Below are 24,490 nucleotides of genomic sequence, written 5' to 3' on the forward strand. Positions count from 1 at the left end.
TTTGGTCATTAAAAAGACATTCACTAGAGGATTTGGTGATTTACAGGATCTTTTAAAAAAAATAATCAATGCACATTAAACATTTCATTCTGTTTAAAATTAACTTGTAATAAGTTGCTTTATACTGTTATGTGCTTTTTAGCCAATACATAAAAGTGTTTAGAAAAATCAGGACAGGTGAGAGCAAAGTTTTGCATGATTAACTTTAAGGACTAACAGAGTATTCAAGCAGAGTGCCTTCTATTGTCTCCACAAGGTTCTTAATTTCCAGTTCATTTGGTATAAATACCATATAACCATATAACAATTACAGCACGGAAACAGGCCATCTCGACCCTTCTAGTCCGTGCCGAACACATAATCTCCCCTAGTCCCATATACCTGCGCTCAGACCATAACCCTCCATTCCCTTCCCATCCATATAACTATCCAATTTATTTTTAAAATACCAGCCCATGTTAATAAGAAACAAATGTAAGTGTTGTTTACAAGTCATATATGGTGGTATCCTTAAATTAGCCTCTGCCTTTTACATTCCATCCTTCTGTTTAGGTCCACCTAGACCTATCCTTGTGTTAGGTATGATTGGATTGATTTAGCTCTTGTCCACTTTCTCTCAAATGGTCCCGATTATCCAATCAGCCAGATGACCTCCTGCTTTGCTCCTTACTTGCACACCCTGACCTTAGTACATAGATATACATCTTGCCCTGTCCATTCCTACCTAACTTTCTCTGAATATAAAACTGCCATTGGGTCCACTGAAATGTTGTTTTCATTATTGAGTGTATGGTACTGTGAAATAATGCCACATTTAAAAATTCAATTCTACATTTAGTCATTTAAAAAAAATAAAAGCTCTTAATTTAGAGGCATCACTTCAACTTGTTCAACATGAGCACAAATGTAAATTGATTCACATACATCTATTTAATTTATGCTCAAACAGATCCATTGATTGAAACACCACATTCTAGTTGAAATCCAACCAGGTTAACATGTGAGATTTATCTTGTTAGCTTAATGATCCAATAGGCAAGATGGTAGAAATTTGTTATGAAATGGTGGTTCGATAGTACGGAACTTCTGCATTTTTCAGCTTGAAATTGTGCAATATGATGCATTCTGTAGCGAGTCTTTTAACTTACTTGAATGCAATATATATGGTTTAAATTGGATTAGCTATGAATAAGGTTAGACTAAATTACATTCCACAGTAGAGCCCAGGCTCCGATCAAGACGTGCAGCACATGAATGTTTTTAGTGTATTCATGTATGGAAATCAGGTAATAATAAAACACTTGGCCCATGTTGACCAACCTGGGTCTCACTGCACACCTGGTAGTGCTCCTGGCCTGACTCCAGAGAATGCATACCATCTCTCATTCCTGTCCTTGAGTATTCTACCCTGATCATAGCTGCTTACCTGCTTAGGTTCCCAATGCTGAACACTCCCCTGTTCCCAGTTTTGACTGCACACCTAGTACTATTCCAGACCTTGACTCTGGATGCACCTTGGCCTAGCTCCTAGCCCCTTTGCCCTGACAATATATCTGGCTCACACAGAAAGACCCATATCTGACCCCCTGGACTTAACCTATTATGTTCAAGTCCACAGATGCTTATCGAATGCAGTAATCCTTTATGGGGCACTTCACAAACCAAATTAACAAAATTTGCTACATTCATTGGCTTCCTTGTTATCTAACATGCTAGTTACTTTGTCAAAGAAGTCAACAATTGGTTGAACACAATTTCTCATCCATAAAATTATACTCTCTCCGCTAAATAAGTATTCTGTTACCATTTCTTTCATTTTCCTAACAAACTGTCCTGAAGTCATTTTCACACCCAATATTTTGCTGTCTTCCTTTCAGCTGGGACTTTTCCGAAATGCAAATTCCAATAACTATATATTTAAGCAATATTATTCTATTAAATGTGATCTTGAGAGTACATAATATTTTCTGTGGTATTCATAACACAACAATGATAAAAAGATCTTTGTTTTGATTGCACCTACCAACATGCATACATTATTACATTACAGTTAATATGTACCGAGGGCAAATTTTTTGTTCCAATGCTCCCCATTCCCAATTACTTTTACATTTAAGTGATTGAAATCCAAGTGAAGTTTAAATGGCATCATAAAAGTAAAACCTCCAGAATGGATGATATTCATTACGTGGTTGGTTGGGGTCAGTATCAGCACAATTACTATAATAAACTTTGAATCTTCAGGTGTCCTGGTTCAAGCTAAAACTAAAGACAAATAATAATCTCCTCACACATTCCCCTGCAAGTATCTTTGTCACTCCTTTAAAATATGCCCCTTCTTTGAACAAGCTCTTAAATATTGCATCGGAATCAGTTTCCATCTGATTACACTCCTGGAGGATGTTCATCTACGTGTCAATAAATAAAACAACGAGATTGGGGACATTTCTATTCAACTTGTCAAAGGAATTGGGGGGATTTAGAAATATGTCAGTGAGGTAAACAAACATAATAATTGAGTGGCAAATGACAATAGTGCTACCGTCCCAATATTTAACTGAAGGAAATAATGGGTTATCAGGGCTGTATGTTGTGACAGACAGCCTGACACCTTGCATGTCATTTTAATATTACACTTATCCTATCCCCTGGATATTCCGGATGAATAAATTAAGGTTTTGTCAACTAATTACAAATCAGGCTAATTACAAATCAATAACATGAGCCAACCCCGAAAGATGAAGCGCTGAGCATTGGGATCCAAACATCACGGACAACTGGCCTCAGTTCCCCGCTCACATCTGGCAGTGTTCTCTGTCTGAACCAGGGGCCGTGGAGTGTTTTTCAAAGTGGGGAGGCTGAGTGATCACTGATCACTGGCCTTGGGGGTACCCAGTGAGGGAGTGGAATAACTGAGTGGGGAGGGGGTGTGGAAGTAGGGGGTCCCCCCTCCCAGGCCCAGGGCAGGGATTTTTTGAAATTTGATGTTTTAAAATCATGCTTTAGGTCATTGTAGAAGTATGATTTCAATGTTTTTTGTATGAAGTATTTTTAAGAGGTAACTTTTTAAGGGGTAACTTTTTCCACACAAAGGGTGGTGGGTGTATGGAACAAGCTGCTAGAGGAGGTAGTTGAGGCAGGGACCATCCCAGCATTTAAGAAACAGTTAGACTGATACATGGATAGGACAGGTTTGGAGGTATGGACCAAAAGCAGGTAGCGTAGCTGGGATATGTTGGCTGGTGTGGGCAAGTTTCGCTGAAGGGCCTGTTTTCACACTGTATCACTCTATGACTACATTATGCCTCCACCATGCATCAATGCTTCAAAATCAAGTGATCGTGTTTTATTGCCATATAATTAAGCATAGAAACAGAAAATAGGTGCAGATAAAGGCCATCGGCCCTTTGAGCCAGCACTATAATCATGGCTATTCATCTAAAATCAGTACCTCTTTCCTGTTTTTTCCCTATATCCCTTGATTTTGTTAGCCCCAAGAACTAAATGTAACTCTCTCTTGAAAACATCCAGTGAATTGCCCTGCACTGCCTTCTGTGGCGGAGAATTCCACAGATTCACAACTCTCTGCGTGAAGAAAGTTTGTCCTCATCTCAGTCCTAACTGGCCTACCCTTTATTCTTAAACTGTGACCCCTGGTTCTGAACTCCCCCAACATCAGGCACATTTTTCCTGCAGTTATAGTAAGTGAAAATCTAGCAGGCAAGCAGGATGCTTTCTCCAATCACTCCCATTTGAAGTCCACTATCTTCTACTGTTTCTACCCAGTGCTTGGTACTTACTTCCAGCAGCCACTGGTTGACCCCCAGGATGCACCGAGCAGCAGCCTGACCCATGCTGGTCACCTGGGCGAATTTGGCACAGAGACTCTCATGGCAGCGGCGCAATGCTTCCAACGCCTCCGATGGCCCGGGACTCTTGCACAGAGGCTGCTCCATGGCTGGAGCTGCAGTGAGCGACTCGCCAGCCCGGCAAACACTCGCAGCCCCGCTCCCCATCCGCATCTGTCCCCATCACTGCTTCAGCTTCCAAAACCCATGGCCCATGCACTGTCTCTCTCTCTCTCTCCCTCTCTCCCCTCTCTCTCTCTGTCCTCTGTCTCTCTCTCTCTCCCTCTCTCTCTCTCTCTCTCTCTCTCTCTCTCTCTCTCTCTCTCTCTCTCTCTCTCTCTCTCTCTCTCTCTCTCTCTCTCTCTCTCTCTCTCTCTCTCTCTCTCTCTCTCTCTCTCTCTCTCTCCCCCCCCTCTCTCTCTCTCTCTCTCTCTTTCCCCCTCTCTCTCTCTCTCCTCTCTCTCTCTCTCTCTCTCTCTCTCTCTCTCTCTCTCTCTCTCCTCTCTCTCTCTCTCTCTCTCTCTCTCTCTCTCCCTCTCTCTCTCTCTCTCTCTCTCTCTCTCTTCCCTTTCACTCTCCCCCCTGTCTCTCTGTTTCCTGCCCCTCTCGCTCTCTCTCCCCCCTCCCTTTGACTCTCACGGCAGCGGCGCAATGCTTCCAACGCCTCCGATGGCCCGGGACTCTTGCACTGAGGCTCCTCCATGGCCGGAGCTGCAGCGAGCGACTCGTCAGCCCCGCAAACACTCGCCAGCCCGGCAATCATTCGCCAGCCCTGGCTCCCCACATCTGTCCCAGCCGCTGGTTCTGCTTCCATCCCTCTCTCAGCCCCGGTTCTCCAACACCCGCGGCCCATGCAGTTTATCTGAGTTTTGACATTTTTCTGATCACAGAATTTCTCACGACAGAGCGTGAGAAATTTGTGATCAGCGTGAGAGCATGAGAATTTGTTCAAATGCGTGAATCTCACACTCAAAGCATGAGAGTTGGCAGCCCTGATACTTGCGTCATGTGTCAATACTTATCCGTGGATTGTCAGTGAATTAATAAAATGAGGGTAAAATGCACGTGGGAAAGAAAACATTTCTTGTACGATTTGGTCACGGGGTGTGCAAAAGCCGACACCATTCGTTAGATTTAAGGACTTGTTTCCATGTTGCAACACACAATTCTGCAGACCCAACAAGTGCAAGAAACATATCTTAATCCATGCTCCTAATAGCTTTTATCATCACCATATAATACTACTTGGCTTTATTTCAATTCCTAAATTACAATAAAAAGCTAAGAAAGGATTATGTTTTCCAGTTCAGACTACGAACCAGACAGACCCTAAAATAGCACTATTTAAAAGTATTAAACAAACCTTAAGTTTTTGCTGACTGATCTCTTTTAACTGGTGCCAAGCTTCTGCAGGGATTTTGTAGCAGTTGTGTGGGAGATACATCTGTGTTCATAGTTTCTATATGAACAGATGGTTGCAGATATGGGTAAGTAGTAAATATTCTCCATTAGAATACAGCATGTCTGGAAATCTGAGCAGAGCACCCACAAAAGACAACAATGAACAGGAAGAGAAAGGACTTGCAAGAAGGCCAGGAGTGTCATCTTGCAGAGAAAACAACCCTCCAACTTCAACATGAGCAAGTAAATGTTCAGAAAGGAAACTCGCTTAAATTTTCGTTCTGTGTCCAAACCTCTATGCACATGCTCCCTTCTATTCAGACATAGAGACAGCTGCAACATTTTGCACTTTACTGTTGCTGAGGAAGGCAACTGAGCAGTAGGGTGCTTGTGCTTAGCGGAAAACATATATCCTCTTCATAAAGCATTGGTCCTTTATGTTCCAGTTTTCCCCAAAATCTAGATTAAACCTACAACAGCAACCAAAAAGAAACTTCTAGCATCATTAAAACGGATTCAACCCACTACCTGGGACCAAGCCTACTGCACCGACCATCTTGCCTTCATTGTTAATGTAAATAGCTGGCTTGGAAGCACATTAAGGTTATGTTGGAGTTTAAAACAAAAAGAGTCATCCCTTAAGCCTTTAGACTTTCTTCTTCCATAGAGGCCAAGCACTTATTGTCACCTCTGCCTTGTGATCCTTTTGCTCATATTCAGTTTTTACAATAGTGATCAAAGTGGAAGTGTTAATACACTGATCACACTTGTTGAACTGTGGCCATTAATTTGCAAAAATGCGTGCAATGAATGAATGAACGGCACTGGAACGCACAGTCACAATTAAAGCAGAGCTCCTCTGGATTTACTCTTATTTGGCAAGGAATGCTTAGAATGTAAATAAAAACACCAGATAAAAGTTCAGAACTTGTGATCTCAGTCTATTAGTTGACCAATGACTATTAAACAGTTAATAAGTGATCACTATGGATGTGGAAATATCACAAGAAAACTCACATTAAAAATTTCTCAACATGGATTAATCAACAAAAAAAAATTAGCAACAGGTCACTCCCTGCATGAAATGTTTCATTCCTAAATCGAACAATTCTCACATTCAGTGGGAGTCCCATTTACTCCACATGTCGCTTAGGACAATGCAGTAAAACACATGCTGGAGTGTGATTATTGCAATGATAGCTCTAAAAATGTATTTCAAGGCATGCTCTGTGTATTTTCAATTCTCATTGCACCAGAGGTGTAACTCCCTCCCCATCATGCATCCAATCATCTGCCATCTCTACTCACCCCCTGACAAGTCCCAATGCCTTGGCAATACGGTCCATCCACAATGAACCTCAGTATTCATCTTTCTCTACCTATCTATAGTGAATTATTGTGTTCTTGTATCTCTGTTCAACGTCATTAGCATTAGAATTTCTATCACAAAATAATCCACTAATTCAATTTATCCAGCCCAAAAGAAAATGTTAAATATTGCATGAAGCTTGTTATCGGCCGTCTACCAACCAATATTAACAGAAACAATTCTGATTTAGCTTAAAGAAAATCCTGCATAAATCTTGCAGTATTAACATACATATTCAATTTGCAGAATAGTCAGGTAAAATACAATAATGTTTTTTTTTCCCCATTTGTTATAAAGAAAAACAGCATCAACAGAATCATGGGCCAATTATGCCTAGCTTTCTGCCTGATAGCTCAAACCAATGCTTTTGTCATATTGCAATTTACAACTTATTCCATTTTGATTTTTGTTAGTTTTGCTGGCTCGGAAAAGATTCCTTAGAATACTATTGCCTCAGGTGGTGGCGAAGTTCCAAATGAGAATCATTACCAAAAACACCCAAGGGAAAATCGATTGTTGATGGGTCTCTGTGATGGAAAGGCTATAACCGTGTAGGGGCCATGATAAAGTAGTTCTCAAATGGCACAAACCTTCGTCTTATGCTGAACTAGCGGAAAGCTTTATTCTGCAAAAAGCTGCAGATTGGCTGGACAGTAAAGCAAAAAACTGGCTAATACAATTTCACCCAGACAAGTGAGAAGTAATATATTTTGGGAGAAGCAACAAGGAAGTATGGGATAAATGGTTTAATATTTGATATATGCAATAAATGTTTAACAAAGAAATGCAGGTGCTGGAAAAATCGAAGGTAGACAAAAATGCTGGAGAAACTCAGCGGGTGAGGCAGCATTTACGGAGCGAAAGAATAGGTGACGTTTCGGGTCGAGACCCTTCTTCAGACTGATGTGGGGGTGTGGGGGGGCGGCGGGAAGAAGAAAGGAAGAGGCAGGGACAGTAGGCTGTGGGAGGGCTGGGAAGGGGAGGGGAAGGAGGGAGAAAGCAAGGACTACCTGAAATTGGAGAAGTCAATGTTCATATCACTGGGGTGTAAACTACCCAAGCAAAATATGAGGTGCTGCTTCTCCAATTTGCGGTGGGACTCACTCTGGCCATGGAGGAGGCCCAGGATAGAAAGGTCGGATTCGGAATCGGAGAGGGAGTTGAAGTGCTGAGCCACCGGGAGATCAGGTTGTTTAATGCGAACTGAGGGGAGGTGTTTGGCGAAGCGATCGCCAAGCCTGCGCTTGGTCTCACCGATGTAGAGCAGCTGACACCTAGAGCAGCGGATGCAATAGATGAGGTTGGAGGAGATGCAGGTGAACCTCTGCCTCACCTGGAAACTCTGCTTGGGTCCTTGGATGGAGTCGAGGGGGGGAGGTAAAGCGACAAGTGTAGCTTTTCCTGCAGTTGACAATAAACAATTGTTGCAAGGGAAAGTAACAGGGGAGGGGGTGGTTTGACGAGGGAGTTACAGAGGGAGCAGTCTCTGTGGAAAGCGGAAAGGGGAGGAAATTGGAAGATATGGCCAGTGGTGGGATCCCGTTGGAGGTGGCGAAAATGTCGTAGGATTATCTGTTGTATGTGACGGCTGGTAGGGTGGAAGGTGAGGACAAGGGGGACTCTGCCCTTGTTACGAGTGGGGGATGGGGAGTGAGTGCGGAGCTAATGGATATAGATTAGGCCCTGGTGAGAGCCTCATCTATAGTCAAAGATGGGAACCCCCGGTCCCTACAGAATGAGGACATCTGCGATGCCCTGGTTTGGAACACCTCATCCTGGGGGCAGATGCGGCGTAGACGTAGACTTTGGCAGATATGCAATAAATGGTAGAATATTGATTCATGTGGAAGTGTATATCCACAGATCTTTTAAGGCAGCAGGAGAGGGAGAGTTGGCTAAATAAAACAACTTCCCTTTATTACCCGAATAAAACACAAGAAGGAAGATCCCGCTAGAAATGTACACAGTAATGCATAGGTCAGAGCTAGAATACCGTGGACATATCCAGTCAGTAAATTATAATGTGTGATTTCAGTGGAGAGAGTTAATAGAAGATATTGCCGGGACTAGAAAATTGTCACTATTTGTCAGAGAGTTGATTTGTTTTCTTTATTGCCGGGGCTAGAAAATTGTCACTATTTGTCAGAGTTGATTTGTTTTCTTTGTGGCAGAAGAGGCTGAAGGGAGTGTAATCCGAGTTGTACAAAACTTAAGAGGGACTGAGATGTGGCGCAGAGAAAGGACGAGTTTCCTGCAGAGGGGGGCATATATTTAAGTAATAGAAGAATTTGAGAGAACGAGATGAGGAAAATGTTTCTGTCCAGAGGATGATGGTGATATGGAGCGCATTGCCTGGATGCGTGATCGAGATACTGTACATACATTCACAGTTAAATGGCATTTGGATGCGCTTTAAAAAATTATGATGTGCAGAGATACAGAACTAATTCTAGAAGATAAAATTGAGTTAGGCAGTTCTTTTTTGGCCAACACTAATACAATTGACTGAACGGCTCACTGTCTCAGTGTCTTAGAACTCTATCATGGAGTGGAACTTCACAAATGAGCCGCACTTGGGCAGCAAAGTGGTTATTGGGCGCACTTAGGCACGGTAGAGTTGCTGCCATACAGCGCTTACAGTGCCAGAGACCCGTGGTCGATCCTAGCTACAGGTGCTTGTCTGTACGGAGTTTGTACATTCTCCCCGTGATCTGTGTGGATTTTCTCTACGAACCTTAGCTTCCTCCATCAATCCAAAGATGTACAGGTTTGTGTGTCTTGTGGGAATTGTTTTGTTTGTATCGCTGTAGAAACAGAGTTTTGTTTGAGCCTCACTGAGGTTCAAATGACAATGAATAAATATTGTATTGTATTTGTAGGTTAATTGGCTTGGTATAAATGTTAAAAAAAATTGTCTCTAGTGCAGGATAGTGTTAATGTACCGGGATCGCTGGCCGATGTGGACTCGATGGACAAAAAGGACTTTTTCCGTGCTATAACACCAACTAAACTGTATAGACCTCAAACCTCGTGGCTCCCAAATCAGTGCCAAAGCTGCATTAAAGCTTTATGTAAAGTGTCAAACTAAATCTTGAAATCACATGTCTTTCTATCGTAACATCAGTATACTTTAAGGGGCTGTCCCACTTGGGCAACCTAATTGGTGAGTTTAGAAGAGTTTAGGAGAGTTAAAAAAAATGTCATGTTGAAGACCTTCTTCGACTATGTAGAAGACTAGCTTCGACCAGCTACGACTAACTTCGGGAAAATTGGACACCGAATACTGGGGAGTGAAGACGACCTCCTTTGATCTCCTTCGACCTCCCTTCGACTATGATGAAGACTATCTATGACTACCTTCGACTACCCTCGACTACCTTCGACTACCCTCGATTACCTACGACTAACATGCCGACCTACCACGATTAAACCTACGAGTAAAAAAAGTATAGATTTTTTCCATGGCGACCTTTTTTTACTCGTGGGTATTTTTCAACGTTGAAAAATACGCCGCGACCTAGCTGAGGCCTCGAGTACACGGGGACTACTCTCGAGCATGAAGGAGAGTTACAAAGACCTCCTAGGACCTCATGTCGACCATGCTGCGAGGGCAAATTCGCCAAAACGAGAGGATTAAGTTGCCCAAGTGGGACAGCACCTGAAGTCAATTCATCAGAGAAGAGAACAATCCTACATTTTTCTCATATTAGCAAATGATAAATGCATTGCACAGAAATACAATTAGCATACACCATGCTAAGTTTGCCTTGTTTCTATCAGTAGTTTTAAATATGCTTCATCAGTCCATATGTAACACTGGTTCTTTCAGTTGAACAATAATACTATTCAAATTTATTTCCATCATTAAAAATACATATCAATGTCCTGGAAAAATTGTAATAACCATTTAATCGTTATTCTCACTTAACTCCCCTTTACCTCCACTCACTTTCTCAAAATCAAAGGGATAGAATAAAACTAAAAGAAGATGTATAACACAGCAAAGAGTAGCTGGAAGCCAGAGGATTGGGAAACTTTCATAGGACAACAGAAGGATGCAAAATGGGCAATACGGGCTGAAAAGATGAAGTACGAGGGGAAGGTGGCCAGGAATATAAAGAAGGACAGTAAAAGCTTCTTTAGATATGTTAAGGGATAAAGAGTAGCAAAGTCAAATGTGGGTCCCTTGAAGGCTGACATGGGTGAAATTATTATGGGTAACAAGGAAACAAGTGAAGAAAACTAATGAAATGTTGGCCTTCATAACAAGCGAATTTCAGTATAGGAGTAAAGAGGTTCTTCTGCAGTTGTATAGGGCTCTGGTAAGACCTCATCTGGAGTATTGTGTACAATTTTGGTCTCTTCATTTGAGGAAGGACATCCTTGTGATTGAGGTAGATTCACGAGATTGACCCCTGGGATGGCAGGACTGTCATATGAGGAAAGATTGAAAAGACTAGGCTTGTATTCACTAGAGTTTAGAATGATGAGGGGGGATCTTATAGAAACATATAAAATTATAAAAGGACTGGAATCAGAATCAGAATGCCATGTCACAATGAATGGAGGTGCTGGCTCGAAGGGCCGAATGGCCTCCTCCTGCACCTATTTTCTATGTTTCTAAATGTAGTTATGGAAAACTGCATACACTTGTCTATTTGGAGGTACATGGAACAGTCTTGTTTCATCTTTCAGGATCCCACCACCACTTTGGTACTTTGATAACCATACTGATCTCCCACACTGTTCTTGTACAGAGCTCAAAAGTTTTCTTGGAACATAGAACAGAATAGCCAGGATAAACTAATCTCCTCTGTCTGCATGTGATCCATACTCCTCCATTCCCTGCAATTCCATGCGCTCATCTAAAAGCCTCTTAAATGCTACTTTTGTGTCTGCTTGCACCTCCACCACCAATCCTAGCAGTGCATTCCTGGCGCCCACCACTCTGTGTAAAATAATTGTCCCGCATATCTCCTTTAAACTTTGCCCATCTTACCTGAAAGCTCCCCCTCTCGTTTTCGATGTTTTCATCCTGGGAAAAAGGTTCTGGCCCCATCTATGCCTCTCATAATGTTATATACTTCTATCATCTTCCCACTACCTCAAGCATTCCAGAGAAAACAATCCAAGTCTGTTCAACCTCTTCCTGTAGCTATTTCTCTCTAATCCAGGCATCATTCTCTGCACCTTTTTCTAAACCCTCCACATCCTTCCCATATTAGGGCAACCAGAACTGCATGCAATACTGCAAATGCTGCCTAACCAAAGTCCTACAAGGCTGCATCATGAGTTCCTGTCTCTTAAATTCAAGCCCCCAACCTATGCAAACAAGCATACCATACACCTCATTTATCACTCTACCTACTTGGCATTTCGTTTGGACCTCAAGGGGTCCAAATGACAATTAAATGTATCTTGTATCTTGTATCTTGTGTTGCTATTTTCAGGGAACTAAGGACTTGGACCTCAAGATTCCTCTGTACATTAATGCTGTTAAGGGTTTTGCCAACCCTTCTATGTTTATATCCAAGTCAAGTCAAGTCAAGTCAAGTTTTTTTGTCACATACACATACGAGATGTGCAGTGAAATGAAAGTGGCAATGCTCGCGGAACAACAAAACAACCAAACAAATTATAAACACAATCATAACACACATATTATTTTACATAATAAATAATAGAAGGAAAAACGTTCTGTACAGTTAGTCCCTGGTGAGAAAGGTGTTTACAGTCCGAATTGCCTCTGGGAAGAAACTCCTTCTCAACCTCTCCGTTCTCACTGCATGGCAACAGAGGCGTTTGCCTGCGTAGCGGCTGGAACAGTCCGTTGCAGGGGTGGAAGAGGTCTCTCATGATTTTGTTTGCTCTGGAGTTGCACCTCCTGTTGTATAGTTCCTGCAGGGGGGTGAGTGAAGTTCCCATAGTGCGTTCGGCCGAACGCACTACTCTCTGCAGAGCCTTCTTGTCCTTGGCAGAGCAATTCCCGAACCAGATGGTAATGTTCCCGGACAAGATGCTTTCCACCGCCGCTGCGTAGAAGCACTGGAGGATCCTCGGAGACACTCTGAATTTCCTCAATTGCCTGAGGTGGTAAAGGCGCTGCCTTGCCTTACTCACCAGTGCTGAGGCGTGTGATGACCATGTCATATCCTCAGAGATGTGGACTCCCAGATATTTAAAACAGTTCACCCTATCCACAGGATCCCCATTTATACTCAATGGAGTGTACGTCCTCGGATGATGTGCCCTCCTAAAGTCCATGATCAGCTCCTTTGTTTTTTTGATGTTCAAGAGGAGGCTGTTCTCCTGGCACCAGAGTGCTAGATCAGCCACCTCCTCCCGGTAGGCCCTCTCATCATTGTCTGAGATCAGGCCCACCACCACAGTGTCATCAGCAAACTTAATTATTGAATTGGAGCTGAACCTAGCCACACAGTCATGTGTGTACAGGGAGTACAATAGGGGGCTGAGGACGCAACCCGGGGGCGATCCTGTGCTCAGGGTGAGGGACTTCGATGTATTCCCTCCCATCTTGACTACCTGGGGCCTGGCGGTGAGAAAGTCCAGGACCCAGGCACACAGGGAGGTGTTGAGCCCCAATTCCAGTAGCTTCCCGGCCAGTCTGGTGGGGACTATCGTGTTGAAGGCTGAACTGTAGTCTATGAACAGCATCCTCACGTAGCCCCCCTTCTGGCTGTCCAGATGGGAGAGAGCGGTGTGCAAGACCTGGGAGACCGCATCGTCCGTGGACCTGTTCGGGCGGTATGCAAACTGCAACGGGTCCATGTTCCGAGGGAGGAAGGCGCAGATGTGATTCTTCACCAGCCTCTCAAAGCATTTCATGACTACCGAGGTAAGGGTATCCAAGTCACATACACAAGTCACAAGCAGTGGAGGTCCCAGCACAGATCCTTGTGGAGCCCCACATGTTACCGACGTTCAGTTTAAATATCGTCATTCCACCAGAACTCTCTGATTTCTCTCTGATTACCACAAATTGGCCAGTTGTGGTAAAAGTCATTAAGCAGTCATGTTTTAGAAGGAACTGCAGATGCTGGAAAATTTGAAGGTAGATAAAAATACAGGAGAAACTCAGCAGGGGAGGCAGCATCTATGGAGCAAAGGATTAGATGATGTTTTGGGTCGAGACCCTTCTTCAGACTGATGTTCACACATCACCCTGAAGAAGCTGTCATGTGACTCATTTTTCTCAACGAATGTTGTTGACCCATTCAATATTTCAAGCTTTCTCTTTTATTTTTATAATTCCAGCAACTGCATGCTCCTTCCACCTCCATCATCATTCATGTGACTTCTTCCCGACAGATTAGCTGCGATTAACAAGCCTTCCAAAGTTTACCTCAACTACAATTATTTGCATTATTCTATCTTTCTTGATCACCATCCTATTCCGGATGTGTAGGACGGAACTGCAGATGCTGGATTAAACCAAAGAGAGACACAAAATGCTGGAGTAACTTAGCGGGACAGGCAGCATCTCTGGAGAGAAGGAATGGGTGACGTTTTGGGTCGAGATGTCTGAAGAAGGCCCTCGACCCAAAGCGCCACCCATTCCTTCTGTCCAGATATGCTGCCTGTCCCACTGAGTTACTCCAGCATTTTGTGTCTACCATATTCCAGATATTCCTTTTGTTACTTTCACACTTCCCACATCTCAGCAATTGAAAATGATGCCGTTTTATTTTAACTCTTTCTTGGTTGTGATTACCTAAATATTTGAGCTAAACATAGTGCTGGAGTGACTCCATAGGTCAGGCAGCATCCATGGAGGAAATGGATAGGTGACTTTTCAGGTCTGGTCCCTTCTTCAGATTGAAGTGTCCCAACATGAAATGTCACCTAACCATTCCCTTCACAGATGCTACCTGGCCCACGGAGTTACTCCAGCACGTTGGGTTTTGCTCAAGATTCTAGCACCTACAGTTCCTTGTGCCTCTACCTGCAACATCAGCTCTATTTTTCTCTCCACAGATGTTGCCTGACTCATTTCCACAATTTGGTTTGTATTTCATTTGAAAGTTCAAAATACCCAATTGCAACTGCTTTCAAAGACTAATACAACATCCACATACTGCAATCCAGATTGTGCAATTTCACATACACATTAGAATTATCTTGAAAACAAATAGGAAAATCAGTCATTTGCAAGTGTGACAATGATAAGCCCAATGTAAAGAAGTGTAATTGAATTTGAGGGTAGATGTGCATTTCTGACTTGACTGACTGCCATTATACCTTCAGCTAAAGATATCTTGCTGGAAACAGAAGCGAGCGCAGCCATGGAATATGGACCATCGTTATTCGGAGTCATTGTAAAAGAAAAAAGTGTTTCAGAGAAGTTGTGCTATTGGAGTAACAAACATGGCAAATTGATTGCAAATGATCTGCCAGATGAACCTACGTCAGGCACAGACAAGCATCACACCTCCACTCTGAATGGACTACCTTTTAGATGAAGTGGCAATACCAAAGGTGCCACGTTGGTAAATATTGAAAAGCTATTACATGCCAGGAAATGTATCCATCAGCTTGTAGCTTTCGTGATTGCTTAGTGAATTAATACACCTTGCATGAGTCGCACCCCAGCCACTCCCTCTTCTCCCATATAACCATATAACAATTACAGCACGGAAACAGGCCATCTCGGCCCTACAAGTCCGTGCCGAACAACTTTTTTCCCTTAGTCCCACCTGCCTGCACTCATACCATAACCCTCCATTCCCTTCTCATCCATATGCCTATCCAATTTATTTTTAAATTATACCAACGAACCTGCCACCACCACTTCCACTGGAAGCTCATTCCACACCGCCACCACTCTCTGAGTAAAGAAGTTACCCCTCATGTAACCCCTAAACTTCTGTCCCTTAATTCTGAAGTCATGTCCTCTTGTTTGAATCTTCCCTATTCTCAAAGGGAAAAGCTTGTCCACATCAACTCTGTCTATCCCTCTCATCATTTTAAAGACCTCTATCAAATCCCCCCTTAACCTTCTGCGCTCCAGAGAATAAAGACCTAACTTATTCAACCTATCTCTGTAACTTAGTTGTTGAAACCCAGGCAGCATTCTAGTAAATCTCCTCTGTACTCTCTCTATTTTGTTGACCCCTCTCCCATGGGCAAAAGTAGAGAAGTGTGAAAATGGACTTCTCCAGATTTAGGGACAGTTTCTTCCCATTGTTATCAAGCAATTGAACCATCCTACCAACAACTGGAGAGCAATCCTAGCTGTCATCTACTTCATTGGAGACCCCTGGACTATCTTTGATCAGACTTTTCTGGACATTATCTTGCACTAAAAGCTATTCACGTTATTCCCTTCATCATGTATCTGTACACTGTGGATGGCTTGATTGTAATCATATATTGTCTTTTCACTGACTGCTTAGCACCTCTGTACACGTGACAATAAATTAAATTCAACTCAACCCATCCAATTCATTTTCAATCTGTTGTAGAGTTAGCAGACCTCAATTTCATCATGGTTTGAAATCAAAACTTTGCATTGCCAGCTGAACCAGGGATTAAAGTGGAAGAATATGTCATGAAGTCCTTCGATTCTTGATAGTTTCCCAGCAATCTTTGTTGGCAAAAGCAACTGTCCAATCAAAATTTTACAGCACAGAACAAGACCATTCAGCCCATACAGGAAGTTTGTTGACAGCCAGCAAGAGCAAGGTTAGGGTAAATTCCAAAGGTCTTCTTGTTGAATAGTTTCTATTTCAGTAAGGTGTGACAATTTGAACTACACAGAGACCACCACTAGTCAGATTTTTAAATCATCAAGTGAACACAAGAGAGAAATTGCACACAAAATAAAACTTTCCACACAAAGATCAGTCTCCATATCCTCCTAGCAGTGATAGCACAAATGACAGCCATGCAGTGGAAAAATGTGTAAAGTATATTTATAATCAGTACATAGAGCTGATCTCACGTGGCTTAACCTTCTCACCACACCGACATAACATTTCAATTTTAAACAAGAGAAAATATTTTTTTCTGTGTGATAATCTCCAATTAGTGCCATCAAATCAGGGTCGTTGAAGCTTTTAGCCCACAAAAGCATGTCCATTGAGAACTGGGTTTATACAGCCCTAAGCAATTTCACCTAAGCTCTTTAATAAATGTCAGAAATTGAAGATTTTCATTGCACTCATTTTAATTGGATTTACTAATAAAAGGAAATATTTAATTATACAATCACTGTATTTGTATTTTAAAGAAAAGGTAATGGGCTATCAATCAGGGTTAAATCTCTAGGACAAATATTTTGTAAAAACATAGCTCAATGTGAAGGAAACAAGCTCTGTAGGGCTTTCTAGTTATCGTTCAAAAAGGTGCAGAAAACACTTGCCGATTGACTTGTGCAATAAATATATCCCTGTTGGGCCAATGTACAACTGTCTGTTACATAAATACAAATAAAAACTAGGTGTTGGAGTGACTCAGCAGTTATCCCCGTGATTGCGTGCGTTTTCTCGCAACAGGGACAGACTAACCCTGGTCCACAATTTTCACCCCATCAGCCGTTGCGTACAACACATAATCCTCCGACATTTTCACCACCTCCAACGGGATCCCATTACCAGCCACATTTTCCCATATCCATCCCTTTCCACATTCTGCAGAGACCGTTCCCTCTGCAACTCCCTGGTTAACTCAGCCCTTCCCACCCAAACTACCCCCTCCCCAGGTACCTTCCCCTGCAACTTCAAGATATGCAACACCTGTCCCTATACCTGCTCCGGTGACTCCGCCCAAGGACCCCAACAGTCTTTTCAGGTAAGACAGAGGTTCACTTATTCCTCCTCCAAACTCATCTACTGTATCCACTGTTCCAAGTGTTTCGCTGAACACCTTCACTCAGTCTGCCTAGGCCAACCCGATCTCCTAGTTGCTAAATTACTCCCCCTCCCCCTCCCATTCCCACACTGACCTTTCTGTCCTGGGCCTCCTCCACTGTCAGAACAAGGGCCCAACGTAAATTGGAGGAACAACACCTCATATTTTCCGTGGGCAGCTTACAACCCAGCAGTATGAATATTGATTTATCTTACTTCAAGTAACCCTTGCTTTCCCTCTCTGTCCGTCCCTTCCCCATCCTAGTTCTCCGACGTTCCACTGCCCTCCTGATTAAATATTACTGATTGTATGCCTCTTTGTCACCTTCCCCTCAGCAAACAAGGTACCTTCGACATTTCCTTGGTCATGGTCTCCATTGATTTGTGTTTACACACCTTACCCTTCCACATCTCCATGTCTCCCCCTCCCCTGACTCTCAGTCTGAAGAAGTGTCTCAACCAGAAACGTTACCCATTCCTTCTCTCCAAAGATGCTGACAGTCCCGCTGAGTTACTCCAGCATTTTGTGTCTATCCTCAATAGAATTAACATTCCAGGTCAAAGATCCATCAATAGAAATGGAAAGAAGGAAAGAGCAAATTTATATCATGCCACAGCAATGGCGAGGAAAAGATGCAACAGACAATGGAAATATCACTGAAAGCAAAGCCAGGATTGCTGTAGACTAGGTAAAACATGCCCCTCATTCACTAAACAAGGAAGAGAGGACCATGATTTATTTTCTTAGCTGTGCCCATTATGATATTAATCAAGTGTTTAGTTTAGTTTAGAGATACAGCGTGGAAACAGGCCCTTCGGCCCACCAGCAATCCCCGCACATTAATACTATCCTGCACACGCTAGGGACAATTTACATTTATATCAAGCCAATTAAACTACAACACTGTATGTCTTTGGAATGTGGGAGGAAACCGAAGATCTCGGAGAAAACCCACGCAAGTCACGGGGAAAACGTACAAACTCCACACAGACAGCATCCATGGTCAGGATCGAACCCGAGTCCCTGGCACTGTAAGGCAGCAACTCTACCGCTGCACCACCGTGCCACCCTAAGTGACAATGCTTTCTGTGTGTTAGAGAGATAAAAGCTTACCAAACTCATCACAGATCCATACCTACAACACAGGTCTGGTTCATCTCACCACGGGAGCCACAGTGAGTGGTCTTTTCTGTGATTTATGCAACCATGCACTTGTATAATCTTATACGCACTAATTTAAATAGCATACTGTATTACTGGATAAAATTAAATCTGGGGTGATTTTCCCCAGAAATTATCTTCCGCGCAATTTTACTCGACGTAAAGTTGAAACTCACAAACTGACAAAGTTGCATCCAAACTGTAGGAACCACAACAATTTCTGGACTTGTTTGATACTTACATCATAGGGTATTTGCATTCAGTCCTTCACCAATACTATTGTCCAATGATTGGTTGATATGGTTTTATTTGGCAAGCCCCCAATCTCTTAAATGATCTCTACACATCTTTCCCCCTTCACCCATTTCCTTCTGAAATCACACTTCTTTGATTCCAAGAGCATAAAGGAGGAGCAGTAAGAGTTGGCCACAAGATCACTTTTCGGTTTTGAACTCTTGTCCCATTTAAATCAAAGTGATCAAGATATAGATATGCCATTTATTGTCACTATACATGTACAGTGAAACTGAAAGCTGCTCGTACTCAGTGCATACATACAATTTTAGCACAAAAAACAAGAAACAGAAAAAACAAAAAACAGAAGGAAGATGGGGGGGGGGGGGGAATAGGTGCACAAATTCTACGGCGCTACATACATATATACATATATACAGATGGAAGTCCGTGTTGGGCGGTGTAGTCAGTGCATGTGTGAATTTGAATTTATAGTAGATATAATTCTTGGAAAGCAACTATTCCTGAGTCTGTTTGTCCTGGATTTGATGCACCTATAGCGCCTTCCAGAGGGCAGCAGGTCGAACAGTCCAAACGCAGGATGGGAGCTGTCTTGGATTATCTTCTTTGCCCTGCTAAGGCAGCGGGAGGTGTAGATGTCCATCAGGGAGGGGAGAGGGCAGCCCTAACAAGATGTTAGTCTTGGAAAAACAACAACTCGTATTCCACTTGGGTAGCTTACAACCCAAAAACATGAACATGGAATTCTCCAATTTTAGGCAAATAGATAACCCTCCCCCTTTCCCTCATATTCTCGCCTCCCGTACCCAACTGAACGCGTCCATATCCCTCCTCCACCTTCACATCCAGCATCATCTAACTTCACAATGTACTACTCTTCAAACCTTTTGTCTTGCACCTTCTGTCTTTTCATCTCCGACCTTTGTTCAACCAGCACCCTATGAAAGAACCCTCCCTATCTGCATCAACCCATTACCTGCCAGGTTTAGTCCTGTCTCAAAATTTGATATCCATGTGCTCCAGAGTTGCAGAGCCTGACCCATTAATACAGCACGTATCATTTTTGTTAGTCTTTTAACCTCTCCTCGGCATCTATTTTTGTCAGATTTTCTTTAATTTCTGGCATGCTGGCAAAGTTAGATTGCATTTTCAATGAGAGGATCATGGAATCATTATTATATAGAGGTTATCACACCTGTCAAAGATCATTCACAGATTCAGGACTAAGTTGACCCAGTGCTATATCAAACAGCAGCAACTATAGATTTTATTTCAAAGTCACGTGAGTGACTACATGAAGAACCCACCAGCACTCATGCGCATCAATACGTCCACACATGGCGCGAGTAGCGGAGCAGTTCAAAACTGCTCTGACAGGTAAGAGAAAAAATCGGCTGGGGCAGGGACCGCAGCTGGGACTGCCGTGGAGGCTCAGCAGGAGCTGGCATTTTTAAAAATAGTGGTTGCCGGCTTGGCCGGGTCAGCGACCCCGGCAGAGGCTCGGTAAGAAGCTGACGGCTATAAATAGCGGCTGCCGCGGAGCCTCAGCAGGAGCTGCCGGTTATATAATAGTGGCGGCTGCTCGGCCAGATCTGTGACTACCGTGGCAGAATGGGGCTCCATGGAGCAGGCAGCTGTTCGAAGCATCTGACGGGCAATGCCTGTGCAGATTGCTGCTCCAAAAGGGAGTCAGCCAGAGGCCTGAGGAGGCAACACCTGGTTCAGGGTTGCATTGTATTTCCTCCCCTAAGAAACTCCGTTGAGGCTCCAGAAAGGAAGCAAGGACTCGGAGTGACTAGCAGGAGCTCCTGTCTAGTGAGTAATATAAATAAACAAACAAACAAATAAATAAATAAAAATAAATGGATGAATAAATAAATAAAATGGAAAAAAGGAATGGGCTCCTAGCTCAGGAGACATTTACAGGCTGTGTCTGTCAGATGCCTGTGGGAGCAACACCTGGCTCAGGGTTGTGTTATGATATTTCCCGCTCAGAAGAGGGGAATGCTGGAGATTCTTACATAGATGGCTCCAACTATGTGGATATCGATAATGAAATCGAATCCCTGAACTAATGGGGGATATGCGTCATATTTAATCATATGAAGGCTCTTGTCACATATTTGCCATCCCTTTGGGGATAGGAGATTTACTGGAGCAAGATCTGGCTAAAAGTATCCGGGACATATGCCAGTCCACATAAACTGCCAGAATTTTTGGATGTTCCATACGTCAATTGTATCAGTTGAGATATCCTAGTGATGATATGTAGGCAAAGAATTACGTCAGCAAGTCAACATCCGCTGTGGAGTCATTACGGCCTTTTGCAAGTCAGAAGATGGGTCTCATCTCTCGGAAGTGCAGAAAGCTGTATTAACACCGCTGTAATACACAGTTGGGGCTGTTGCCTTCACATAATGCTATAAGGCATGAGATAATTCCCAAAATGGCTAATTTTTACAGGGCCAGTAGCGTGCAGCCTGCATAGTATCTCTTCAGAGAGTACCATTCTATGTTGGAAAAGCTCCAGTATTCCGGCGGGTTTTCACCCTGTATTCATGGAGCAGGAAGTACCGTTGAAGCTCCAGAAAGGAGCAGTCAGGAGTCACTAGCTGGCCTCACAAGAACAGCTTGTTGAACCAGGCTTGCAGTAATGGCAGGCGTGACCTGTCCAATGAGCCCGCTGAGGCTCTGAAGGAGCAGCTGGCCAAAGGAACAGTCTGTCGATCCAAGCAGCGCGATCTGCACAGTCAGCTCCAGCAAAGGCTCCAATAAAGGCAGAAGGCCGCAGGAGTAGCCTGTCGAGGCAGGCTCGGAGTTATGGCAGGCATGGCCTGTTTAGTGAGCTCCGCTAAGGCTCCAATGGAGCAGAAGGGGTCGAAGGAGCGGCGTGTTAAACCAGGCTGGGAATAACTGGTAGCGTGACCTGCACAGTAAAGCTCCAGCAAGGCTCTACAAGGGCTGTAGGCCGAATAAGTAGTCTGTCCCATTGGGTTCCGAAATGCTGGCAGGCGTGCCTTGCACAGCAATATCACCTTTGAGCTCTGGAAACGAGCTGTTTGGCAAGCGTGAGGCTGACGATATGGTCAGATACGGTCTGCAATGGAACTTCGCTGAAGCTCCAACAAGCAGGTCGACCTGGGCTCAGAGACGCTGGCAGGTAAGGTCTCTTTATTAACCGCCGTAAAACTCCGAAATGGAGCAGTCTGTCGGCCCAGGTTTGGATTCACTGGCAGCAATGGGCTGTCTAGTACCTTTCACTGTCTCTGGAGAAGATCAAGTTAATGCAGAGACATTGGTAGGGTGCCTTTGCATGGCAACCTCTGTAAGCTCTAAGTAGAATCAGCTTCGCTACCCTGCTTTCAGGGTAGACCATCGTGAAACTGGCTGGTCATATGGAACATATTGACCAGGGAAGCTCTGCCTCAACATCTATGATTGAGGTTATCAAGCTGCTCAGTAGAGTGAGGTAGTTTGAGGTTTCCCTCAACACATGTTTAATTCTTTCAGCTCAGTTAGTAGAGTTACGAGTTTGTTGGAAACATCATTGGCATCCTCCCTGGGATAGGTAGCTACCAGCAGGAAGCCGGTCTGGCATGTAGTATTTTTTATCTGACCTGAAAGTTCATGTTGTGAATAGAAAAAATATATATATAATAATCTGTAGGCTTTCAATACCAGTATTCCGGATTGAGTAGCTGGTCGAAGAGAGAGTGTGATGCACCCTGGCGACTGAGACAGGTGGTTTCAGTCAGAGGACTGCAGAGCAACTCCTGGTTCAGGGTTGCATTATGCTAATTTCCACTCTGAGGAGGAAGGCTGAGGATTCGTAGTGACTTTGACAATCAAGAGTTGACAGGGAACTCGTATTCCCCCATCAACTGGATGTTGTGTTTCAGCTCTAGTCATCAGGATCTGATTCTATGTTATGAGTGAAATAAATAAATAAATAAATAAATAAATAAATAAATAAATAAATAAGATATGCTTAGATATTAGATATGCCATTTATTGTCACTATACATGTACAATGAAATTAAAAGCTGCTCGTACTCAGTGCATACATATAATTTAGTACAAAAAACAAGAAACAGAAAACAAAAACAAAAGGGAGAAAGGGGGGGGGATAGGTGCACAATTCTGCGGCGCTATATACATATCTATAAAGGCAAAATGGTGAAGGAGATGTTTAAAAATTATATTAAATATTAAAAATGTTTTTTTTTTTAATGTTAAAAATTACAGTTACAATACACATTACAGTTCCAAATTTCATTACGTGGATATAATAGATGGAAGTCTGGGTGTTGGGCTGTAAAGTCAGTGCATGTGTGAATTAAGAGTAGTTATAATTTTCGGAAAACAACTATTCCTGAGTCTATTTGTCCTAGATTTGATGCACCTATAGCGCCTTCCAGAGGGCAGCAGGTCGAATAGTCCAAACGCAGGATGGGAGTTGTCCTTGATGATATTCTTTGCCCTGCTAAGGGCAAAGAATATTTATAAATATAAGAAATATAAAGAATAAATAAATAAATAGATAGATAAATGCATCTTGGAGAAATGCAAGACAAGCCAAAAATTTCCGTCCACACGGTCAATAAAGGAAATGATGGTTATCCAAGTGGAAACAGAGATGTCCCACAAAGGATGAGTAGTCTGCCCAAGAAAAGAGGGGTATATTTCTGATATTTCTCAAAGTTGTAACAAAGTGGAGCATTCCAAATCAGATTAGGATTTGGCTAGTCTGATCATGTGTTTGGTTACCCACTTTAAGACGGATAATTGTCTTTCAGAAAGTTAGCTGATTCAGCGGATTAGGGCCTCAATCAATCTTGAAGATGCATTATTTGCCATATCTCTACACGAGGGGCATCTGGTGTTTTGATGACAAAGCCAGTGGTGGGAAGTTTAGGCTCTACCTAGGACGTCTTCAGGCCTAGTTTATTTACAAAGATTCTAAAACTAATGCTGCCCTACTCAGATCAAAAGGGCATTGTGTCCTGGAGTGTATTGATGACACGCAAATTTTGTAGCTGATAAGGCTCAGGGGTTTATCAGTAGATGCCTCTTACAATATTAAGGATGAGGCAACATGAAATTTAATAGTGCCAAATTTGCCTACTCATTCAGAGTGTCCATGGTAAAGGTGGCTGAAAGAAGCTCCTATTTACTCAAAGTCACGAGTGATGGCTAGCTCAGCCTATTTCTCATGCAGCTAGCTCTGCACGATTGCATGGGAAGTTTGTGAAGAAGACATGTGAGCTACTTTTAAACAGAAGTAGCAGAGCTTTGTGTTTCTTTCAGTTTGCGCTCAGAGAAGCGATTATGTTATAGTACAATTGACACTGTTTGTGCTGCTTTGTCATTCTCTATAGTACCATAAGTGGGACAATAAATTATTGGTTATTCCCCCATTGTTGACTACATCATGCAAGGTGTCTTTTATATGACCGCGCTAAAAGCCTAGACTCATGTTAGTGTGGAATGTATATCACTAAATTATTATGCAGATATTCATCTACAGTTTTACCAATGGGAGCAGAATCTTTTAAGTTGATCATGCTTTAGCAGCTGATTTCAGCAC

General features: G+C 42.9%; 1 protein-coding gene across 9 annotated transcripts in view; it reads right to left on the reverse strand.

The window, feature by feature from the left end:
- The window catches only part of prr16 (proline rich 16), a 242,775-nt gene that overhangs the window by 195,293 nt on the left and 22,992 nt on the right, over positions 1-24,490 (reverse strand). The gene's annotated exons all lie outside the window — the stretch shown is intronic.

This window comes from Leucoraja erinacea, chromosome 3 (genome assembly GCF_028641065.1).
Source record: "Leucoraja erinacea ecotype New England chromosome 3, Leri_hhj_1, whole genome shotgun sequence".
In the NCBI taxonomy this organism is placed as follows: domain Eukaryota; kingdom Metazoa; phylum Chordata; class Chondrichthyes; order Rajiformes; family Rajidae; genus Leucoraja; species Leucoraja erinaceus.